The 13,044-nt window shown below is 41.6% G+C and overlaps 1 pseudogene; it reads left to right on the top strand.

The window, feature by feature from the left end:
• Window positions 1-293: 293 nt before the first annotated feature.
• LOC121169007 lies at window positions 294-603 on the top strand (annotated as a pseudogene).
• The last annotated feature ends 12,441 nt before the right edge of the window (window positions 604-13,044 follow it).

Raw genomic sequence — 13,044 nt, 5'->3', positions numbered from 1 at the left:
AAAACAGTGGATAGAAAATCCCTGAGCCTATGGAACTGTATCTTGAAAAATTAAAAAAAAAAAAGAATAACAAACATAAAAAGGCTGTAAAAATTAGAAAAGAATAGTGTCATCGAAAAACAAAGCAACTTCCCCCCAAACACCCACTTCTTTAAAATAGTACCACCAGCCGCTAGTCCCAGCAGCTCCGGCCGTGGGAGGAGAGGCAGCAGCCAGGTGAGCCCAGCTTCATGAAGGCTCTCAGTGAGCCACTGCCCGCAGTCACCCCGCCGCATGAGCTTCCTGCTGCCAAGATGCCCAACAGGAAGGTCAGCTCTGATGAAAGGGCAGCGAAGGAAGAGCCCAAGAGGAGATCAGCCAGGTTGTTGGCTAAACCGGTTCCTGCAAAAGTGGACATGAAGCCCAAGAAGGCAGCCAGCATGGAGAAGTCATCGGACAAGAAGATGCGAGCTAGGGGAAAGAAGGGAGCAAAAGGCAAACAGACCAAGTTGGCCAAATAAGAAACTAAAGAAGACTTGCCCACAGAAAACGGAGACACTAAAAACGAGGGGAGGGGGTCCCGCCTCTTACCAAGCAGAAGAGAAGGGAGCCAAGTCTGATTAATACCATAAACCATGTCTTATCAGTGGTCCTTGTCTCCCTTCTTGTACAACCCAGAGGAACATTTTTTTTTATCAACTATTTTGTAAATGCAAGTTTTTTTTAGTAGCTCTAGAAACATTTTTAATAAGGAGGGAAGGTCACCCCATCACATTTTTAAAGTGTAAATGATTATGAGTTGTTTTAAGAGGTGAAATCATTTGCTGGTTGTTTATTGTTTGATACAATCAGAAAATAGTGGGATATTGAATTAGGACAGGCTCTTGCCTGCCTGGGTGTCAGCTTCATATCCCACAGGTGGGTGTTTTTTATATCCTACAACACAATGCATACTAAATGGTAATTTGGAGTCACAGTTGTGCATGTCATCTGTCTTGGAAGTGATCAGCTACTTCTCCCATGCTGTTAATAGGCTGTTTCCTATAGAAAACCACTCCTTGTTGTTCCGTCAGAACCATGTGCACTCTGTAACACTTTTGACTGTGGGAGTCCAGGGTTCATAACTGTTTTGTTAATGTTCTGTGAAAGATGGGAGACTTGTGCATGTCATATATGTGATAATCAATCGTGAGTGGGTGGGATTCAGGTGACAGCAACACTGCAGACACTGGTACTTGGTAGCTCTTCAGGAAGGGCTGTCTCTAAATTTGAAGCTGGAAAGTCACTGCGGTAACCTTAAAAATACAATTCATGGCTTGTTACACTCTCAGTACATGTGTTAAGCATTGTAAACAAATTGAAATATCTGTGTGCTGATTCTCAACACCAATAAAATCTCAATTGTGAACCAATGGTTTAACATTTAAAATAGTACCACCAAGACAAAAAAAAATTCCTTGGGTGACACAAATTGCTCAAGAGATTCTTCACTCACAAGACACACTTCAAGATGTAGATAGATAGATAGATAGATAGATAGATAGATGAATATATATAATTTCCCATGGAAGCATTTCTTTAACCTGTTCACTGTGCTCAAGGCAAGGAAACTTTATTCAAAATTGTGCATGCTTGCTTCAATTTTTAGGCAAGTTATAAGTTTTTAGAACTTCCCAGAAACCCTGCCTGGATGGAGCCAATGTTTAAAAGTGTGGGTGTTGAGCTCCATGCTCCCCTCCCAAATTGACAGCCAGTGTGTTGGATTCTTTCATTTGATTCTGCAAATTCTGGGAATCAGACTTATAATTAAGATGAAATGACTTGGTTTGAGATGACTTGTTTCATTTTTGCAGTCATTTACTGAGAGCTGACAGCAAGTGCTCTTCCAGAGTGTGGCTGCGGTGCAGGTGGTGAGAGGGCTGGTCTGGGGGAAGAGCTTTCGGAAATGGGTCTGCACAGCTCCTCTGTGCTCAGATACCAGCTATGGGAACAACACCATGCCTTTGCATAAGCTTTAGGGACTCTTGTCCAAGTATAAATGTAGATGCTGTGCAGAGCTCCCTGTATTGAAGAACGCTTACCCTTCATGTGGGCCCTCCTTTTGTTTCAGACTCCAGTGTGGAGCTTGCAACAATCTGCTACATTATGCTGTGTTCCCAAGGCCTCTGGTTGCAAGCCTCTACAGAAGCACAGGTTTCCCCTGCTGGGCTGCTGCTGCTCTGCACTGGGGCTCATTCCTGCCTCACCCTCCACCCTCCTCCTATCTCCTTCTTTCCCTCCTACTCTTTGCCTAGAACTCTCCTCCTAAGCTGTTACAGTTTGATAAATATCAAACCAAACAGGGCCCATTTGGAACTCAGCATTCATACTTTCAACTTCTTCTTTTTTTTTTTTTTTGGTCACAGAATGTGTTGGTGTCCTGAATATTTTGGCTTAGACATAGTAACAATGTATCCAATTTGTCTCATCTTTACTTTCGTAGTCACCATTGTTATCAAGCTTGCTTAATAAACTAAACCATTTTCGTGTAAAAACATCACAGCTTTGTCATTTGCTAGCTGGCTGATTGAGTTACTTTTTCTTCCTGTTTTTTGTTTGTTTGTTTGTTTTCCTTGTAACAACCCTGTGTGTTTCTTTGTTAGAATCACTGAGATCACAGGAGGATTTGATCCAGAAGAGGAAAGGCTTTCTCGATATGGTTACTCTCAGGTGCAGCACTGGCTGGTTTTTGCATGCATATTGGTGGAGACACCAATTATGAAGATTATGAAGATACCAGCAAAAAGAGTGTGACTAGGGTGCCTTGGGGTTGTGTGCGCATTACGGTTTCCATATTGCAGCTCAGCTGACCACTCCCAACTTAGTTCTGCTTTAAGAATGGTGTTTGCTCAGTTTGCAAGCTGATTTGGGAGTGGGCATGGTAGTACACAGGCACACTTCATGCTATGTCTTGAAATTCCGTGTGTGTCTTTTAATCCATCTCCAGATCCAGTAGCTAGGAAACCAGGACAGGCTAGCAATCAACCAAAAATATTTGTCAGGAGGCAGATTACTTGAACATTGGCAGTGATGCTGAAATCATAGCTCTCTATGTTGTTGGCAAATCAGGTAGCCACACCACAAACCTGGGATTGCCAAAAGTATCTGCATGGAGTATGAATACCACAATGACCCAATCATTTTCAGCTTTACACATCTGCTACACAAGCTCAATGTTTATCTATGTTGACTTCATCCTGTGGGTCTGGGTCGTTTCAATTTTTTCCTACCTCTTCTTCTATTCTTTTCTCCTTTTTATTGATCTCTTTCCCTTTCTCTTGCTAAGACGCTATTAAAATATTATTGGTAAATAATATTAGAGTGAGTCTAGATTGAGAGGTCTACGGTTCTCCTCTGAAGGTATTTTTGGTAGGTTTTCCAGGAGATATCAACATCCTGAGTAATGAAACCAGAAGATGGGGGTCCTTGCCTTGTGCACACTGGGATCCCATATGGGCACATATGGGTTCATATACTGGCTGCCCTGCTTCACATTCAGCTCCCTGCTTGTGGCCTGGGAAGGCAGTAGAGGATGGCCCAAAGCCTTGGGACCCTGCACCCTCATGAAAGGTCCGGAGGAAGCTCTTGGATCCTGGCTTCAGATTGGCTCAGTTTCAACCACTGTGACCACTTAGGGAGTTAATCAGAGGATGGAAGATCTTCCTCTCTGTCTCTCCTCTCTGTATATCTGACTTTCCAATAAAAATAAATAAATCTTAAAAACAATAAGAAATCAGAAGATGGAAGGTCTCTCTCATCAGTGTCTCTACCCATAACCATAGTTCTGTCTCTGTATCCCTGTTTCTGTCTCCACTTTTATCTTTTCCTTTTATTCTGCCTTTCAAAAAACACAAATATTTTTAAAAGATAACACCCAATTATTGTTACTGCTTTGCTTTCTAACTCTTTGATCCATTAGTATTTGCTTCTCTATTTATATGAGGCAAGTTGAGTACAAGATGATCAGATCTTCCATGAGGTTGGGGGAAAGAGAAAAAGTATTTTGGGGGCTAACACTATTTTATATTTATTTATATATTTATTTAAAGATTTATTTATTTTTACTGGAAAGGCAGATTAGTTTTCCAGGGAGGAGAGACAGAAAGATCTCCATCCCTCTGATTCATTCCTCAAATGACTATAACAGTTGGATCTGATCCAATTCAAAGCCAGGAGCCTGAAACTCCTTCAAGGTCTCCTACACAGGTATAGGGTCCCAAAGCCTGAGGATATCATCTACTGCTTTCCCAAGTCATAAGAAGGGAACTGAATGAGAAGTAGAACAGCCAGGACATGAACTAAAGCCTGTATGAAATCCGGACGATTGCAAGGTGAGGATTTTGCAATTGAGACATTGTTCTGGGCCCTGTTTATATAAAGCTTTTATTTTTCAGGATATAGTTCGTTAGGCTCAAGGATTTTGCCCTTCCACCTTCCCCTTCCCTCATCAGTTAGATGTGCACACTGGATGCTCTCTTATGTGTATTCAAATCCATATCAGTATGTGTAATTATCAAGCATTATAATAAAGTGGATAGCCATTTTTTTTCTGTACAACTTATCTTTATGTAAGAGCAACCAGGAGAAAACAGAAATCAATCACTCTGTCTTGCAGCACATCACATTAATAGATAATCAGAATTACTCAACTGCTACACAATGTGTGCCTTTTGAATAGCCAGTTGCTATCTAAGGATTTTCCAAAGGACTGATACACTGCTTGTCAATACATCATTATGTCAATACTTCATTATACTGCTTGTCAATACATCATTTTCATAAGAGAATAAAAATATTTCTTCTTACATAGGTTCTGATGGGGTGTAGTGCTCTCATATCACAACTGAACTTTGATTCTTGCTGTAGATGGAGTAGGACACCTGGATTAAGACCTGGACCTGGACTATGATCATGATCTATGGACCAATGAGGCCTTGGACTTGAATCTTTGTGTGCATCTGGACTTGTAATCAAGAGGGAGCAAGTTTGCATGCAGAAGAGACTTGGAGCAGCCATAGCATGGTAGTTTGCAGGACTTGGAGTGACTCCGATTCTGGGTATGGCTGTGAGCTCTGGCATCTGTAGCAGCAAGGTGATGCAAGTCTTTTTGGTAGTCATGGCCTGTCATATGCAATCAAAGCTTGTAACTGCTTAATACAGCTCTTTAAAGGAATCTTCAGTATCACACTTGTCATGGAAACCCATGAAGGTGAAGCAGTGGGAGTCCTTGGTGTAGTAATCCCAAGGTATGTGCATATCGCCAATGCACAGGTACTTCTTGATAGCCCACCTGAATATGCCAGGTGATTGGCTGGAAGCTTGGGTCGTTCATCTTGAAGGAGAGCATACCTTTCACAATGTGGACATGAGTTATGGACAGCCATAACTCATGGCTGTGAGGTGAGCTGAAGCTCAGTGAACTGGTGCTGAAACTCCAACACTTGTATACATCTTACATATATACGTCTTCCATCAGTTTTCCCTTGAATGCTGTATATAATGTGAATAAGGGATCAATTTAACTTTTTTGTCTTTGAACATCCAGTTTTTCAAGCACCATTCACTGGAGAGTCTATCCTTTCCCCATTGTGTATTCTTGATGCCTACATTGAGCACACATGCATAGGTTTACATTTGGGTCATCAAGTTTGTTCCACTGGTCTGCACTTCTCTTTTTATGCCAGTAAAGCAATTTGGGTTCATATAGCTTTATATTCTTCACACAATTTGGAATCTGAAAGTGTGTATCTCTCGTTTGTTCTTGTTAGTTCAGAATGTCTACTGGTGGTTGTTGATGGTTCCATGAAATTTTTGGGGTTGTGAGTTTCTATGTGCATAATGCCACTGATGTTTTAAATATTTCTTTCAATCTGTAGATATTGGTAGGTAGTATGAATATTTTGACTTTATTCTTCCAATTTATGAACACAAAATATGTTCTCATGTGTTTGTTTCAATTTCATCAAACTCATAATTTTACATATATGTTTTTTCACCTCTTTCATTACATTGACCCTTAGGTATCTTATTTTTTTCCAATACCATTGCAAATGGCTATTTTCTTTTTTGAATAACTAACTTTAATGTATGTAAATATAAATACAACTGATTTCCCCACAGTTATTGGTATTTTGATTTTATTAGTTGTCATTTGCCTGTGGTGGACTTTTTAAAAGGTATGTTACATATAAGATGATAACTATCTGAAAACAAATTCTTCCTTTCTGATTTGGGATTGGAAAATTGAAAAATAATTTTGGGGGTCAGGTGTCATGGTGTAGCATGTTAAGCTGCTGCCTATTAAACCAGCATTCTATATGGGTACCAGTTCAAATCTTGGCTGTTCCACTTCTGATGCAGCTCAAAGCTAAGGTGCCTGAGAAAGCAGAAGCAATTGGTCCAAATGCATGGGCCCCTGGCACCTGAATGGGAGACTTGGATGTAATTTCAGGGTCCTGGCTTTAACTTGACCAAGCTTCGGCAGTTTTAACCATTAGGGAAATGGACCAGAAAATGGAAGAGCTCAATATCCCTCTGTTTTTAAAATAATACATATTTTTAAAATGTTTTATTTTTAATTTCAAACTCCACCTGGATCTTCCATGTTCTATTGGTTTCTTACTAGAGATGGATAAGAAGGAGTGCAGCTGAGTTTGGAACCAAAACATGATATGTGATGCTGGCATTGTAAGCATCAGCTTAACCAGCTGCACCACAATGGTGGCCTTGTGTTTAATTTCTATTACTTGTCTAAATGTTCTGGCTAGGACTTCCTGTGTTATCTTGAATAGAGATAGTGAGAGTGGGCATTCTCTTCTTGTTAAACTTTTCATTATCAGAGCAGGCTTAAGGCGAATGACCAATGTGTATTGAAGTATGTTCTCTTTTCTCCTGATTCGTTGAGAGTTTTTTTTAAAAACATTTCGAAAACATGGTGACTGTGTTAAATGTTTTTGTCTACACCTACTGAGATAATCATGGGGTTTATTGCCCTTCATTCAGTTCTTCTGTGGTGAATCATTTCTTGATTTGTGTATACCAAGCCATCCTTGGGTACCAGGGATAAATTCCACATGACCACGGTGTGTATGATACTTTTGCTAACATCTGTTCTAGTTTTCTGATACTTGTTGAGAATTTTTACATATATGTTTGTTAGGTATTTGGGCCTGAATTTTATTTTTTCTTTACTAAGTATTCTTGTCTGGCATTAGTTTCAGGGTACTGGTGGCCTCATAAAGTGAGCATGGGAGTGTTCTTCGACATGGAATACCCTTGCTGATCCCTTTCTCCTGCTAAAGTTCCCTCTTCATTGCCCAAAAAGCAGCATTTGAAAGCTTTAAGCCTCTAGACCCTGTCATGCTGTGATTTCTCCACCCCCAAAATTTTCACTTAGTTTCTGTCTGCTACTGCCACCTTGTGGTCATATATTTTCCCTTGCAAGCTCAGAAATCACTTAAAAGTCTAAAACTCATTTTTTTTTTTTCTGGTTTATATTAAGTAGTTCCAGATAACATATTACGTAAATACTACTGGGTAACTGTGTAGTTAGTTAATTATTAGAACAAGAGAATATGAGTTTGGAAAGTGAGCTAGTCAGTTGGCACTGCGCCTGTAGCCCTGGTGCTTCAGGACCACCAACAATATGTATCATGGGCTGCCTCCAGCCATGGCCTCCTCCTGGGCCTTCAGAAACCCATGGTGCACCTGCTCTTCATGGCCTGGCTCCAGAAGACGCCCTCGTGCACCACGGTGCTCTCCTCCAGCCTGGATCTTCCTGCTGATACCGGCTGCCAGTACTTACCCTGGGGTCCCCAGCACTTGACCAGGGGTCCCCAGGGTGGGTCAAAAGCTTTGGTAGCCAAGGGAAAAGCTGCTTGTGGGAGTTCTGCAAGATGAATGTGGAAAGAAATCTCTGATTTTCAGTATGACAAGAACAACTGACACCCCAAGTCTCAACATCTCCCAATCCTATATCTAACAGAAGTTGATTTAGCTCTTCCACTCCTGCAGTTGGGCTGTTTTGCCTGAGCAGGATGCACTGCAAGAAACTTGAGCAAGTTCTTTGGAGTGCAAAAATACAGCCAGCTCTTCCCTCATTACTGACCTTGCCCAGTCGGGTCTCCTGAGGCACAAGTCCATCTTGGAGGGGCCCAAATGCACCTTTTTAGGTGCGTTTACAAAGAGGAAGAGGAGAGACGAGGTCAGAGAGGAGTATAATATTCCTTAAACTGGTTACAACTCCTATGTGGTCATTTCTGTTTGATCTTTTTGAGCAGCTTTTTAACTCACTGGGTTACAGTTTCATTGTCTCTTTGTTGTGAGCTTGAAGAACATGATGTTGCTGTTTTATCTGAGTCATTAAAGAATTTAATGAGAAAAAAAGTGTTTTGATGAAATGAAGCTAAAAACATCAAAATCCATGAGATACAGTTTTGCTGATCTTTGTTCATGAGGTCTATCTCCTATAGGCAACAAATAGATGGATTTTGTGTTTTTAATCTAGTCTATTAATCTGTGGTATTTGATTGATGAGTATCAGCCATTTACATTCAGAGTCAAAGCATTGACACACATGTGGCTCAGGTCTGAGAACAGGCTAGGTTGGGCTAATTCATAATATTCACTGGCAGATATGAGAACCAGCACGGGTTGCAAGATGGGCTGGGTTGGATCACAACACCAGCCAGTTCATATTAGGGATGCTGAGATAAGGTGAATCATGCCAATCTGGGCACGATAGTTGCCGGGTCCATGAGCTCTAGGGACAGGGGAGTCCAATAGGGGCTGGGTTGCCTGACCTGGGTCCCTGGGTCTGCCTCTGTGGTGGATGCTGAGTCTGTTAGCCCCAGGGGGTGGGGAGTCCAGCGGGACCTGGTTCCCATGGTCAGGTCCCTGGGCTCCCCTGTGCAATAAGTGCGAGGTCCATGAGCCAGGGGTAAGGGCTCCAGTGGGACCTGGTACATCTGGCCCAGTTCCCTGGGGCCACCTTTGTGGTACATGCTGGGTCCATATGCCAGTTCCTTGGGTGTCTGCTACTGATGGTGTGGCCATTTTTAACACGGGTTGTAATTTCTTTCCTGCTGACAATCAAAAGATGCCTTCCAAACCTTGTGCACTTTCATGAGAAGAGGATTGCACTCTGTTTCACAGACATGAGCAAAGGAGACCTTGACAGCGGATGATACACTTTGAGGTCGCAGTGGTAGATGGCCTAACTGCCTTCCCCCAACAGATTCTGCCCTTAGGGAGGTGGCCTTGGGAAAGGATCCCAGACAGACTGTGTCTTCAGTGGTGAGAGACAAAGAGCTGAGGAGTAGCCCAGCAGCATTCCTTTTCTCTGGGTGAAGGACAGGGCATGAGATACAGACTAGGGAAACAAGAATCCAGGAGTGTCTGGTCATTGCAGTCAAGTGCGTGAGTTGACAGCCCCTATTTCTCCAGGGGTCAAGCTAAAACAGGCAGGGACTTTCATGTCCTGGTTAACAAGATGTTTCTGCACCACTGAGTATCATCATCTCTCTTTGGCTTCTGGAGGGTGGCAGAACTGTCTGCATTTTCATCTGTGAATGTCAAGGTTGAATGGGATGGGCACACAGATCCTTCTCAGGAGGAGTAAGAACACAGCTGAGGCACTTGTAGTCCCATGCAGGAAGGGATGGCATGTGTGGTAGTGTGGTGCAGCCTGGTGGTTTCTTTGCTTGATGGCTTGACTTCTGCAGACTTCAGCTTTCCTTCCTGCCAAGAGTTGAGGTTTCTTAGGGAATGCAGGAGCTTGAATTCCAAGAGAGCCTGGCAGTTGTGGCATACACAAGCCTCAGGTAAGGATGGGGACATCACAGATGCAGGCTCACACTGGCTAGGTTTCAACCCCTCTTGACCCATCCTCAGGTTGCCACCTGCATATCCCCTGATCTGAAGGCCTTTCAGTGGCAGAGCCTGTGTGCTCTGTGGCCCAATGAGGTGTCTCACTCCCCAATTCCCACCCTCAGCAGTATGACAATGGAGACCATGTATAGTGACTTGTGAAGTGTTGTCTCTCCAAATCTCATGTCAATGATTTTACTCTGATATTAATGGTACACTGATGAATTGTGATCATTTGGTCTAATGATGGCTTCTGAAACGTGAGGTTGTCAGGTGGCCTTTAGGACATCAGGAGTGTTTCTTTGGAGAGGTCTGATGGTTGGAATTCAGTTCTACAGAGGGTCTCTCTGCTTCACCCTGTTTGTGACTGCACACCTGCCATACCAAATCCAGTAGATGCTTAACACCTTGACATCTGAATCCTGTTTCTCAGTCTCTAGACTTAACTTAGTAAGCTTTGAACCTGAGGCCAGCATTCTGACATGTAGTCCAGGCAACATGAAGGGATCAGACCTGGGGGGCTGTTTTTGCCTGTCATGATCAATGTAGGTCATAGCCCAGAGGTTGCTAGGTCCATGATGTCATGGTTAGCACATAGGATATGAACCTCAACCTTGGTATGGACACAATGACAGGGATGCTTGTTAGGTTTAGGCCTGTTTCTCTACCTGGACCCCTTCCCACTGTTTCTGAACCAAACAACACTAGGAATTCAAGGTAGCTAGGAGCTGCCTGCCCTTGGGCATTTGGGTAGTTGGAACAAATGCTCATTGGCACTCAGATAAATATCTCCACCTGATGTTTAAATGAACCATGTGGAGAAAATTCTGCCTTATCCTATGCTTATGTAGACATGAATATTAGAGAGGCTTTTTTAAAGAAAGCATTATAAATTGGGAATGAAAGCAGTGTGTGCATTTAGTAGAACTGAGGAGAGGAATAAATGCATAGTCTACTGAAATACCTAGTAGAGTGCTTTACAGGAGACACAGATGCTCTGATATGTTAGCTAGTTGTATAATATCTCCTGTTATTACACTGCAACTCATGGCCCAGGTGATGTAAAATATGAGAACTAATTAGGAGTCACACTGATTAGGAGTTCAATAAGTACCAGAAATGTTTACTAAGGAAATATTGCACCCTTGTCCTTTGAATCACAGAAGCCCTAGCCAAATGCCAGTGTTTGGAGAATGTGTTAAAATATTGATGAGAGCTGTCTATGAACAAGTGTTGAGACTGAGTAGTGTGCTCAAGAAATTCATCTTGTGATGCATTGTTTCTCATCCTTTTGGCTAAGGTCAAGTGTAGCATCTTAGGATGTTTCCTACTTTTCTATGTATGACATTTTGTAAAACTAAAAGTTGTTATGATAAGCCTGAAGAATCAAGTGCTACCAAGTCCAGTCATATGAGGCCAAATGAGAAAAGAAAATTGAGTGGACTGTGGCAAGTCAGTGGGATCTCTTTTTCTTTTAAATGCACAGGCAATATTCAGCTCCATTTCAGTGTTGCTGGATGGTACTGTTGGGCCAGACATGCAAAGTTTTAAATTCTTTTCAAGATTGATCTAAATAAAGATGTCTATATGAAAGCTCTAGTTCTCTGATTGATGGAAAGTGGCTGGGGGATTTTGTATCAGAAAGCACGATGTATCATTTAAACACATGGAAAGTTATGATTATGGTGATTAGATCATTGGATACTTATTAAGTTCCTGTGATCCACCCCTAAAGAAAAATAACTCTCATATGTTGATTTTTTTTTCTGCTTGGATGAATTCCATTCACTGAGGTGGTTTTTTTTTTTTTTTTCGTTTTGCCCCGAATGCACTGATCAAGAAACCCATTAGGCTGCTTTAGCCATAATGTAGTCCTGATGTTTATTGCGAGATATTATACATACTGTTGGCATTCTGTCCTACATCTATTGAAAGTCAATTTGCCCTTGGTGTATTCAAACTCAATTCAATCTATAACCTCCACTGTAAACCACATTGCAATAGTTCCTATGTATATCTCAGTAGTTACATAAGACTTTATAAACAAACACATTTATCCTTATTTGAAAGGCAAAATTAGGAAGAGAAAGAGTGAGAATGAGAGAGATATTAATCTTCCATGTGCTGGTTCACTTCCCAAATGGTTGCAATGGTTGGAGCTAAGCCAGTCTGTAGCCAGAAGCCTCTTCCAGATGCCCCACCTGAGTGCAGGGACCCAAGGACTTTGACAGCCTTCTTAGCTTTCCCAGGCCATAGTAGGGGTCTGGACTAGAAGTAAAATATTTTTACATAAACCACTGCCGACAATGGGATGCTCATGCCATATGCACAGGTTTAACCTACTATGCCACAATCTTTCAATAAAATCTCCCCATGGAGACTGCATTAAGATCTCGCCATTCAAAAACAAGAAAACAAGTTTACTTACAGATAAAACTGGTAAATATTCCCATAGATATACAGCAATGAAGGATGACTGAAGAATGAAGTAAAATTTGTTGAACAACAACAAAAAAATTTGTTGAATAACATTGTATATTGTTGCTGATGTTTTGTTGGGGCTTTTAACTGACCGGAACTTTACTCTGTTAGCTCTACCTTCAGACCAGAGAAGGTCTCCCCAAGAAGCCACTGAACTTATCTGGACAATAAGATGCTGGACTTTATGCTAGGTATTTGCTTGCAATGAAGGAATCTCAACTGAACTTGAACTGTGGTTATGCAGCAAGGTGGAGGAATTCACTATGGGGGGAGGGATGTGGGAGGGGTGGGGGGAATCCCAGTGCCTATAAAACTGTATCACATAACACAATGTTAATAACAATTTTAAAAAAGTAATAAAAAATTTGTTGAACACCCTAGATTGCCACTGTATAAATACTTTGAAGCATCATATCTACAATTTGTATTAACAAAACGATGGAAATGATAATATGAATTTTTCAATTAGTTTAATTTATTTGAAATCCCAAGATAGAACAACAGACAGAGATTCAATGATTTTCCATTTTCTGGTTTACTCCCCTGACACCCAGAATAGTCAGGTAAGGTTGAGAGTAAAGTCAGGATTCTGGAACTGCATATGGAACTTTCAGGTGGAGGGGAAGCACTCAACTACTTAGTTCATCACCTGCTGTCTTTTAGAATTTTAACAGGAAT

This window comes from Ochotona curzoniae, unplaced genomic scaffold, assembly GCF_017591425.1.
Source record: "Ochotona curzoniae isolate NIBS_2020 unplaced genomic scaffold, NIBS_Ocur_1.0 scaffold_1852, whole genome shotgun sequence".
Taxonomy (NCBI): Eukaryota; Metazoa; Chordata; class Mammalia; order Lagomorpha; family Ochotonidae; genus Ochotona; species Ochotona curzoniae.
The sequence above is the reverse complement of the archived record's forward strand: the minus strand, read 5'-3'. Positions and strand labels throughout refer to the sequence as shown.